Source organism: Anguilla anguilla, chromosome 11, assembly GCF_013347855.1.
Source record: "Anguilla anguilla isolate fAngAng1 chromosome 11, fAngAng1.pri, whole genome shotgun sequence".
Lineage (NCBI taxonomy): Eukaryota > Metazoa > Chordata > Actinopteri > Anguilliformes > Anguillidae > Anguilla > Anguilla anguilla.
In genome coordinates this window covers 5237062-5248438 of record NC_049211.1, presented here as the reverse complement: position 1 = coordinate 5248438, position 11377 = coordinate 5237062, and the positions used below count along the sequence as shown (strand labels likewise).

The window sequence follows — 11377 nt, the reverse complement described above, 5'->3', positions numbered from 1 at the left end:
TTCGCCGAGCGCCGTATCAGTCACAGGGGGGCCGGACCCGCCTAGGCCGCTCCCTCGGAGGCGTCTCCAGGTGGAAGGGGCGGGACCCAGTGATGCCACCCTGGCACCCAATGACGCCCTCCCTACAGCAGTGGTGCCCAATCACATGCCAGTATGCAGAGTAGGCAGGTTTCCATTCCAATACACACCTACAGATTTCAGTAAGTTAGAGCCGTACTCGCGGGATGAAAGTGTGCTAATTAGTGAAATTATCAGGTGAAGTGATTGGTTGGAATGAAAACCGGAATATTTTCTCGGCCCATCGTGGCATGTGATTGGGCAGCACTGCTCAACAGCAAGGGTTCCCCAACCCTGTTCCTGGAGATCTACTGTCCTGTAGGTTTTCACTCCAACCCTTACAAAGCCACATCTTATTCACCAGCTAGAGATCTCATTGAGCTCCTACTTAGTAGAATAAGGTGTGCCAAAACAGTGTTGAAATTACATTACATTTATTTGGCAGACGCTTTTATCTGAAGCGACGTATAATAAGTGCATACCGAAGGTCATTGGAACAAACAAAACACAGGTCCGATAAGGTACAACACTGAAATGAAAACCTATAGGACGGTAGACCTCCAGGAACAGGGTTGGGCAGCCCTGCTCTAGATGCTGAATGAGGTGTGGCTTTGTTTGGGTTGGGAGTGAAAACCTACAGGACGGTAGACCTCCAGGAACAGGGATATGGAAAGCCCTACTCTAGATGCTGAATGAGGTGTGGCTTTGTTTGGGTTGGGAGTGAAAACCTACAGGACGGTAGACCTCCAGGAACAGGGCTGGGAGCCACTGCTCTGCAGGGACGTGCTGAAGCTCAGCCTAAGGCTATCTGCAGTGGAACTGACCCACAGAGAGAAAACTGCTCTTCTCTGTAGGTGAGTGGTTAGACTTGTGCTGAAGGTCAAAGATAAAAGGGAATGAGGGCTCTCAGAAGCTGCCGGTATCGATCTGCGGGTCTGTAGTAGAAAAGCCAGTGTTTTTTTACATGGGTGGCCCTGCACAGCAGGCAGCATCAGTCTTTGGGTCCTCAGCCACAGGCAGCATTAGTCTACGGATCCGCAGTAACACCTGGTATTAGTCCGAGCGTCCACAGGAACTGCACATTTTAGTCTGTGGGTCTTACAGCTACCCCTAGTCTCGGACTGTGGGGGAGAAGAATAATCTGTAGGAAACCCTGAAAAGTGCCAAACTTTCGGTGCTGTATAGGTATGGGGCATGCCGCTCCGGTCAAGGTGTAACTTGGCGGGACGGTATACCTCCCAATAGCAGGTATTTGTGGGTCTACACCAGCAGCCAATAGTGGACCAAAGCCTGAGTATTGGTCATCAGGGACCACACAGTAACACCGCGTATCAGTCCAGCGATCCGCAGCTGCAACAGGTTTTAGTCCACAGGTCCTCAGCCAGGCCCGGTGGAACGGCTGTTATTGCTGCGATTGTTTCCTCCCTCCGTTCGGCTCTAGTGTGACAAGAGTCGTGCCTCTCGGACGAAACACCCGGAGCGGGTCTTTTTCTGGCCCAGCGGAGGGAAAACCGTGTTGACAAGGCTCTGGGACAGAAAGGGGGGAACGCCCTCTCCTTTTTTCAAGTGCACCGGGGCTTGAAAACGCCAAAAAAAAAACGAACAAATGAAAAGGAAGAAACTGAAAATCCTATCCACAAATGTTGGAGTGCAGCCCGACAGCTCCCGATGGTGAAAGTCACGGTAAAAGTCGATTTTTTTCTAATTGCTCGTTTCCCAGCATTACTCAATAAATAAATAAATAAATAAATATAAAATGCTTTTCTGGTGCCTGGAGAGACACTGCACACACTTCATCCATCCAGCATTACGAACAAAAACAAAAATAGGCTCTCCCTTTTTCTCTATCCATCTCTTCCTTAGAGTTCCTGCTATTTCCAATTACGTTAGATGTAATGGGGTATTTGGCAGTGATTAAAAGGGCGCTCAGACGGGCCCCCTGTGCAGCCCGTTATAAATATGATAATGCCTTTTCCCTGCATTATTCAACTACACGTCAGCACGACTCCAATGCAAATAGAATAATAGTCGTCAGTTTTTTTTTTTTAAAAGAGAAGCGGAAGCAAACATAAAGCAATAAAAAATATATATAAATAAATAAATCACAGCGGCCAATCGTAAAAAAGGGACTGGCAGAAATCACCCGTTTCAGTCTTTGTTTACTCTGTGACATTTGAGTCGCTGTGATAAACGAAAATAGCAACGGTCAAATACAAGTCGTTTGGGTTTCTGTATCTCTAGGCCACAGAAATCACGCAAAGAAACTGTTGAAAATGGCCTCGCAGCAATTAGAACCCGTCGTTTTCACGAACACATCTACGTGTGGTACGGTGAAAAGAACGCCATATAAAAGCTATTCCATGAGGGAAGAACCGTTATGGAAGAATGCCCTTTTGTAGCGTGATGGGGATTGCTTACTGCTCTGGCAACCTAAGAGGAATATGGTAGAGCACAAACAGTGCTGTGCCATCAATAAAACATGATTACATCATTGAAGGTATCAGGAAGAGCGATGGCTTGGCAGTTAATTCACGTCCTAGATCAACGGTGTAACTTATCTTTGAGGAATTGTCGGTCCTCTGCCATAATATTCTGTGTATGGGGGGAAAATATGAGAAATGTGTCGATTAAAATGGTTCATTTAAGTACCTCTGGACCCATCATTATGCAGGAAATTATACCAAAATTTAGAATTTGTGATTAAAATATAACTCTGTTCATTGTACAGGCCGTTGATAGGATCATGGAAACTAAATATGCGTGATTACCAGTACCAAACTGGGTAGGAAAAATGTTTTTAAAAAATAATAAATAAATTGAAGTTGTAACTTGTCTAATTGTCTGTCAGTTTTAATGAGTTTGTCTATAATTTATTTCAGGTTCAAAATTCATGTCTATTGCTAATTTACACCTAGACATAACATTCATTTGTGCAAGATTCCACATTTAGTCAAAGCTTAGCTATTATTCTTTCAATAAATATTTATACTGTAGACACTACACTTCAATTTTTTAATTGTTTTGCTATATATATTATGTCTGATACACATATATAAGGATCATGTGAAGCAATTTCTCATTTATGTTATGTATTCAGGAAGAGGAAGTTATGTATTTAAAAATTTGTCTATGAAATCCGATAATATGAATTAAAAGATTCATCATATCTTAGATTATATCTGTCTAATTAAGAAAAATATCAATTATTTCAATAACGGAACTCAGAAAACTGTCAATATTTTCTGCGGAGAGTCTGTAATGTAATAAATGTCAGATGATGTGGGCCTATAGTTGTCAGTAATGATTACATCAATATTTTTTTTATCATTATTTATAAATGAACCATAATGCCTCTCAACAAGGGTAACCAGTAATCTTAATAAGGTCTGGAGGCTCATATGAATCATGTTACCATGGTGATGAAGGAAAAAAAAACTCTTTATATTCTTCAGAGTAGTGACCGGCACCACCTGTCCATATGCCATCTGGCTTTGAAGCCGTTTGCAATCAGAAACAGGTTAAACCGGATAAAAACGAAGTAAGCCCAAAAGCACATAGCGATTGTGTATAAAGAGTAATGAAAGAAATAAAAGCAATAATGAGCCAAGAAGATACAATAATTCCAATTTTATGACTGAATAAATAAAATGTTTGCCATCACTATCTGTCAATATTCTGTTTTTTTCTCTTGTTAAACCTTGTCCCTGAAGTTCAGACAAATTTCAATCAACATTCGCCCTGACTCACAATGAAATACGAACGTGATTTTACGTCTGCATCACAGAAGCTTGGCAAATTCAACAATCAACAATCACGAATTAACTGCATTTGTTTTTTTCGACTCTTGAAATTATTTTCATGTTAAAGTTAAGGACAAATGTAGGCCAAAGTCATCTCCTGACAGACAAGCGTTTGACAATGAAAGGCTCACTTGCCGAGTCATTGGGCAACCTTTGCTTCATTAGGCATGATTAGCCACAAATAAATAATTTCCTCCTTCCAAACTTTGACCTTCTATATTTCAATGTAAGAAAGGACAAGGAAGAGAATACAGACAAAAACAATGAGATGTTGGGGACTACAAGACAAGGGATACTCAAATCTGGCGCCTTGAATCCAGATCCGGTCCTAGTTTTCTTTCCTCCCAGGTAATTAACTGAACGATTAGTGCTCATGATTGGCCAAGTCTAACCACTGGACTGCCTCCACACCTGATTCGACTCCCAGGTAAAGGGAGGGTGGAAAACCAGCAGTTTGTGGCCCTTCAGGACCATGATTTGAGGAACAGGGCTGTAGGAGAACCAATGCAAACCAAACTGACCCTTTTGCAGTGCCTTCAAAATATCCCTCTGGGGCGACGCAGCAGTTGGAGATACTGTTGTAAATGGTAAATGGAATGTATTTATATAGCGCTTTTATCCAAAGCGCTTTACAACTGATGCTTCAAATTCACCAGAGCAGTTAGGGGTTAGGTGTCTTGCTCAGGGACACTTCGACATGCCCCGGGCAGGGTATCGAACCGGCAACCCTCCGACTGCCAGACAAGCGCTCTTACCTCCTGACCTATTTCGCCCGACACGTCAGCCGATTGGTGCAGCACACTGGTTGACAGTTGTGCTCCTCACCACCAGCTGAAGACCCGCCATTCTTCAGTTTTTACTGCATAAGAGTGAAAGACAAAGAAGGAATTGGGTGGTGGGGAAAAAAAAGAGAAAGAACAAGGGGTGAGACAAGGGAGAGAGACGTGTCGTCCTCGCCGTCCCCGTCGTCCCACCACTTCAATATGCAGGTCGGCTCTCGAGTAAATAAGCTGGTCTTATCTCGCGTCTATTTGCCGCAGAGTTTGTCAAAACAGTAAAATTGCTTTTGTCAAGGACTTCCACTGGGAATGAGTTCATCACCGGGGCACGGGGTCCGAACGGAGGAGGGACGAACCCCACGGAGCACACCGTGTCCTCCTTTCAATCTGCCTCATGATGTGGGTCTCTGCCATGTTTCTGATACGGTGGCTTGCAAGAACGGAACAGCACGCCTTAATTAATACTGTTTTACACCTATTTGCACAACCAATTATGAATAGCGGTGCTTTCTCAGTTAATACTCAGTCAATAATTACATCCCCCCGAACTGAATGCTAATGAATGTTTTTTTTTTTTCGTTAACAGTCATGACATCTGCAGGGAGAAATGTCATTTTCATTTAAAAAAAAAAAAAAACAAAAAAAAAAAGAACAATGAGTGAAAATCCAATCTTTGGAGTCAAGAAGAATATTACGCCCTATTCCTTTCCACAGTACTTCCTCTGATTTACTAGGATTCAAATTTACATCATAATTTGTGAGAACATCAATAGAGGATGAATGCATAGGGGAGAGAAGTATTATTTACTGTTGTTACTGTTCGAAATACCAGAGTAAGTATTTTCTGCATTGATGAAAAGATTGACCTGATGTTAAATGGAAATGTAATTATTGTGCACAGCTGTATGAAACTCTAGCGTGCTACAAAACATTCCACAAATAGTGAAATTGTATTTTATGCCGTTTATTGTTGGAAAGCATGTTAGGCCACCAGCCAGACCCCAGGGTTCTGATAATAACACAGAGATGAAGAAGTCCTGTGTCCCTTTCTGGTAAGAGGGACGTAGGACCTCATACGTGCATTCTCAGATCAACTATTATGTTTCATAAACATACAAAATCCCTTTCTCACTGTACACAAAGCAATAGACAACACAGAGGCTGTGTATCAGCTCCAGTTATTCAGAACCTGTTGGTCAGGTTGCATATAACTAATAGCATTGCTACTAGTGATAGCATGAAGTAAATCAGCCTTTGTTTATTAATAAAAAAAATAAGGGGTTGCCTGTTTTTCATGCAACTGACTCTGAGCCAATTTCTCAACCCTCTACATAAGCACAAACTTATTTTCAGCCATAAAACGAATGGCGCACCTGTTTGTGTCAGCAAAGCCTTGGAGCATTAATGATGAAGAGAACCCAACACCACGCTACATGCTACTAAAAAGTCATAAAATCGTAATTAAACCCACAGACCACCAGGGAGGACCTCGCGGATTATTAATCGTCCGTGGATAACAATTTAACAGCCGCTGCTGCGGAATGTGGGGGCTATCTGTGGCAGTTTTACAGAATTTTATTCTGAATTTGCCCCTGAAATTACATTACATTACATTACAGGCATTTAGCAGACGCTCTTATCCAGAGCGACTTACACAACTTTTTACATAGCATTTTACATTGTATCCATTTATACAGCTGGATATATATACTGAAGCAATGCAGGTTAAGTACCTTGCTCAAGGGCACAACGGCAGTGTCCTTACCCGGGAATCGAACCGGCGACCTTTCGGTTACAAGCCCAGTTCCTTACCCACTGTGCCACACTCCGTCCTACATGATTATGTATTGGAGAATCTGAAGGCAAATAAACTACAGTAGGAGCTACAGTACAACCACATGCTTTCTTCATGTTTGAGTTTCACGTTTGAGCTATAAACCAGTGGGGCTGGACACAATTAAAAAATTTCCCAGTCCCCACCTCCTTTATTTTAGCGCATTAGCATTGTTTCGTCCAACGTACACGCGATTAATTTACTTTCGGGCGTGTTGTTGCTCAAAGCGCCCACTGCCTTGACCCAAGCCTTCTGATATGATATGGCTGCCATGGAAACAACATGTGACTGATGACTGCGGGGATGAGTTTAGACTGTTAGAGCCCACGTGATTGGCCATCAGCGGAGGGCCCCATTAGCAGGCTCGGCCCAGTTCATTGGTCCAGGGTCGTTAGCCGTAATACGGTCCCGTGCCAGTGACTCTGTAATTTCCCCAAGGGCAGAGATGTTCACGAAAGCATCACCTGTAACAAACAATTCCCAAGCAATTAAAAAAAAATGCGCGATATACTACGTTAATATACTGTACGCTGCTCGTAACGCTTTGAGCAATTTACCGTCGCAGACGCGTGAAGATACAATCCAGCAAGGGTGAGAAGATTTCAGGTTTCCATGCCGCCTATGGCCTAAATTATGAATTGTGATTAAAAATTAATTTGTGTCTAGAATTTTATTAATAAATATTACTACTTTCTGACTGTAAACATTGCTAAATCTGCCACAATGTAATAACTGCGTGAGCGTGCACGCTGAAACACACTGTGGCTTTGACACCTAATTTGCATAAACTAAGAAGAAGAAAAATAATTAACAGCAATGCAGAGATCAGAAGGGAAGAGTAAGCTAATTACGATATGTATAGCCACCAGTGTCTGCACAAGGTTAATGCATGGTAGTCAAGCCCAGAAAACATGAAATATTGGTTAAGCACGTCCACCGAGAAAGGTATACGAAATAAAATATTAGCCACACGAATGTAAAAAAAAAAAAAAACCTTATTGCATAGCAGTAGGACACATCGGAGGAAAGGAGGAGACACATTGAGGGTGCTGATGTTTCCGAAGTGAAAAAAGTTTGTGACGGTGCTCAGCGACGCTTTGCGAACTTGTGACGTTTCGTGATTTGGCAGCAATCGCAATGAGTCTCTTTGATAAACCGTCCACTGCTAAAAGGCTATTAGCGGCGGACAGTTCATCACAAAGTAACCCGCGCGGAACGGCTGTCCGTGCAAGTTAGGACGTTGCGTTAGCACGTTAGCACGCGTAATGCCCCTTCTATCTGAACCCGACCCGTATAGTTTTTGTGCTGTGCGTTATTTGTATTCACGTATGTGGGGGGGAGCGGGATTCTTCTTCATTAAAAAGAGGATCGTCATAGTCTTTTATACGAATGATTTATAACAGTCTTTATTGACTCCGGTCTCCAGTGACTGTCTCCAGAAACGTTCCTTCATGCAAATAAACGCAAGTGTGTGTGTGCTTGTTAGCGGAGTCTTGCTCCATAAACAGCATCGTGTCATTTCAACATAATTATAACTTTAAAAATATGGATGATCCATAATAAATAACCATACATTATGTTAGGTTATGCGCTCTCTCTGGCAAACTCTCTGGCAAACTGGAACTATGCAAACAATGCTCCATCTAACCCTAACCCTAACCATTGACACTCCAGTGAAAAAGGAATTACAATTTAGGTTACACTGAATGATTAAGGCCCGGACAAAAGGCTCTTCTGCTGCTTTTCAAGTGGAGGGCAATACTTTGGGTTGCATAAGGAAAAGGTCCTTTAATGGTGGAAAAGAAAACTGAAGTGTTTTGACGCCACTGTGTCCTTCATCAGAGTTATGTAAAACAGACGAAGTACAAAATCAACAGTTCTAAAGGTGTCCATCAAGCGTAGCCAATGAATGACACAAGTCACAATGCTTCAGAGAGGGGCAAACAATAGGCTCATGCCTGGATACAGGCTACCGCAGTGGTAACCAGCCCTGTTCCTGGAGATCTACTGTCCTTGAAAGCTTTTCACTCCAACCTTAACAAAACACACCTCATTCAACAGCTAGAGGTCTTGTAGAGCTGCTAATTAGTAGAGTCAGGTGTGCCAAATTAGGGTTGAATAAGAAAAACCTACAGGGTGGTAGATCTCCAGGAAACAGGATTTGCTACCACTGGGCTCTCAGAACTGTCACCGCCCATATATACACTGAACATGATTTTTGTTTTTTTTTGAAGACAAAAAAGAACGTGTCTGTTGGCCTTTCCCTATAGTGTGGTACTGGAGGGAATGCATATTCACCCTGGTTTTTAAATGTGGCTCGCTGTGAACACAGTCTGCGGGAACCGGAGGCACTTCCTGTCGAGTCTGGTTTGCGGCACCAGGGTCCTGAGGCATAGTCACGTCTGCTCCCTTTTTCTCCAGGAGAATTGAACGCTAACAACGAGAGGAAAAAGCAGCGTGGGTAAAAAAACAGAAAACTCCCAAAATCCTGCAAGACGTACAGTACAGGGGATGGAACAGTGGCTCAGCTCAGCTCCTTAAATGAATTTTCATCTGCTCTTCGAACAAGGTTCCTGCCGTTTCATCGAGGGGATGAACAAATATGAATCAGTTCACACTGACTGCCACTGATTCTGCATCTTACCAGGCAGCCAATCACAGAACCTCCTGGCAACTCCTGCAATCAAGGTCCCTTATGTTCAGGTCATTATCTATGACGCAGTATACAGGTATTTCAGGATTTATTTTTATTTTTTCCTACCATTTTATCTCACTTCCTGCTCAGCTCAGCAGGGAAAGCACGAATTTAGCAGTGAGGGGTGGGGCTTGAGTGTGTGAAAAGAAAATTTGAGAAACTCGACAGTAATACAGGGCTCAGAAAAACCATAAGAAAACTTCCAGATGTTGTTTTTGGCTGGACCGCAAAAGCGGGGCCAGCCCTACAAACGCGAATGTCGGTGACTAACTGAGTGACTGAGTGAGTGATGAAGCTACACCATTGGTCGGCCTTCTCTTCTCTTGACCGATGATCGGGGGAGCATGTTTGCTCTGCTTGGTTGAGGTTTGGACGGGTGGAGGCATGGGAGAGGGGTCAGACAAGGACTGGCTTATCTGGCAGCTGACGATATTTATGTATTCGTAAGGTAGTTCACGGAAGTCGGCCTCTTATCAGACCCTCAAAGTAAAACAGACAGTTTACTGTGCTGACAGGGAGTCGAGCAGGTGCGATAAAGAGACGGTGCTCAGTTGCAAAAACATCCGATTGGATCAGCATTATGTGAACTTTAGGTTCTCCGTAATACAATGTAATCATGTTTCGTATTGTTCGAAAAACTTATGTCATGGGGAACAAGCCGGTGTCTTTGGTGGTGGGATCTTGATGCCTATGGGTCAGCATCCAGATACGAAGGGTAACCCGGTGTGATATGCTTGCAGTGGTAGTGGTAGCAGGATCATTGATCTGTGCTGTTCTTGTTCTTCCATGATTGTGTATTTATTTGGTGACTTGGTGTTTTTCTCTGATCGTATTTGTATATAAAAATATAATTTTTTCTGGTGCATCAGCACGTGATAAGATTGCTGCAAGCAATCCATACCTTTTAGCTTCAGTGACTAAGGCCTATGTGCGTCCTTACTGAACATTCCCTGAGGTCTTTGTATCACTAACAGTATGTACTGAGGCTTGGGATGAAGCAAGGCCTCATATCGGCAGTGGTAATCTCAGATGGAAAAGTACCCTCCCTCCATTGCTCTCCACCATGTCATAGTCTTTGGAGGCTCTCAACCACTGACCTTCATCCCTGGTCCTGGTGGGCCGCAGGGTCTGCTGGTTTATGTTAGTTTTTCAGCACTTAATTGATCAATTAAAGCGGTCGATTACACAGTTAACTCTTCTGACCTGGTGTCTTGTGTCTCAGCTGGCTGCTGATATTAAGGCAAAAAAAAAACAAAAATCCAGCAGACCCTGCGGCCCGCCAGGACCAGGACTGAAGATCAGTGCTCTAAACTGCGATGCCGCTGCATTAGGCCTTTCCCATTTACAGGTATTTTTGGTTTTTAGCAGTTTCCCTGATGCTCTTGACTCCAGGCAGCTTTTGACGGGGAGGCTTCACTCATGGCCCGGTGAGACGGCAAGGAGCAGTCGGGTTATGCGATGAGATTTTGCTGATCCAGGAGAAAACCCGAAAGCACCGCTTCGTGTCATTTTTCAAAAAGCCGATTTGTTTCTGGTCTGTTCGTACCGGCTCGAGCCCGCTCTTCCTCCTCAGATCCAACGGCTGTCAAAAAAAAAGGGCAATTCAGAGATTTGAGGAGCTCGGCGTTGAAAGGCAATTCGGGCATGTTCCTTTTTTTTTCGACGCTTGTTTGTTTGTTCCTCGGCATCCTGCTAACCCTCCAACCCCCCCCCCCCCCCTTACCCCCCAATCCATTTTCCCCCGTGAGGTGTTCTGCAACTCAGGTGCTTTTAGAAGGACAGCTCTGAGAATCGGCGATCGATTCGAGAAAAAAAAACGAAAAAAAAAAAAAAAACCGAGCAGAGAGTGCTTTAAACTGCTTTGATACCGAGACTTCCACTTTGAGGCTCGAGATGGAGGAGCTTGCTCCTCCTCATTTCTTTTTCTCACCAGAAACGCTTCACATAGTTCAGGCTCGTAGACGGAAGGCCGGGCCTGTCAGGCAAAGATCGATCCTGAGAGCCAATCTCGGGCAATTTGACCGAGCTTCAGGGCTCCCAAGCTGGACCACGTCAACGGGAGCCCGGGCCTCATTATCTCCTCTAAGGGAAAAAAAAAAAAAAAAGTAAACTAATGGGAACCACTGGAGCATTTCAGAACAAAATATTGATTCTAATCAATAGAGGAAAAAAACACTCCCATTTCAAGGATGATAAAAGGAAATCATTAAAA

At 43.5% G+C, this 11377-nt stretch overlaps 1 long non-coding RNA gene across 1 annotated transcript in view; it reads right to left on the bottom strand.

Annotated features, from left to right (window-relative positions):
* Positions 1-8770: 8770 nt before the first annotated feature.
* Positions 8771-11377, bottom strand: part of LOC118207465 — a 6840-nt gene continuing 4233 nt past the window's right edge. The window contains exons 2-3 of the long non-coding RNA XR_004761387.1: positions 11096-11247; positions 8771-8903 (exon numbers count right to left, since the gene is read on the bottom strand). This is a non-coding gene — a long non-coding RNA (uncharacterized LOC118207465). The remainder of the gene's footprint in view (positions 8904-11095; positions 11248-11377) is intronic.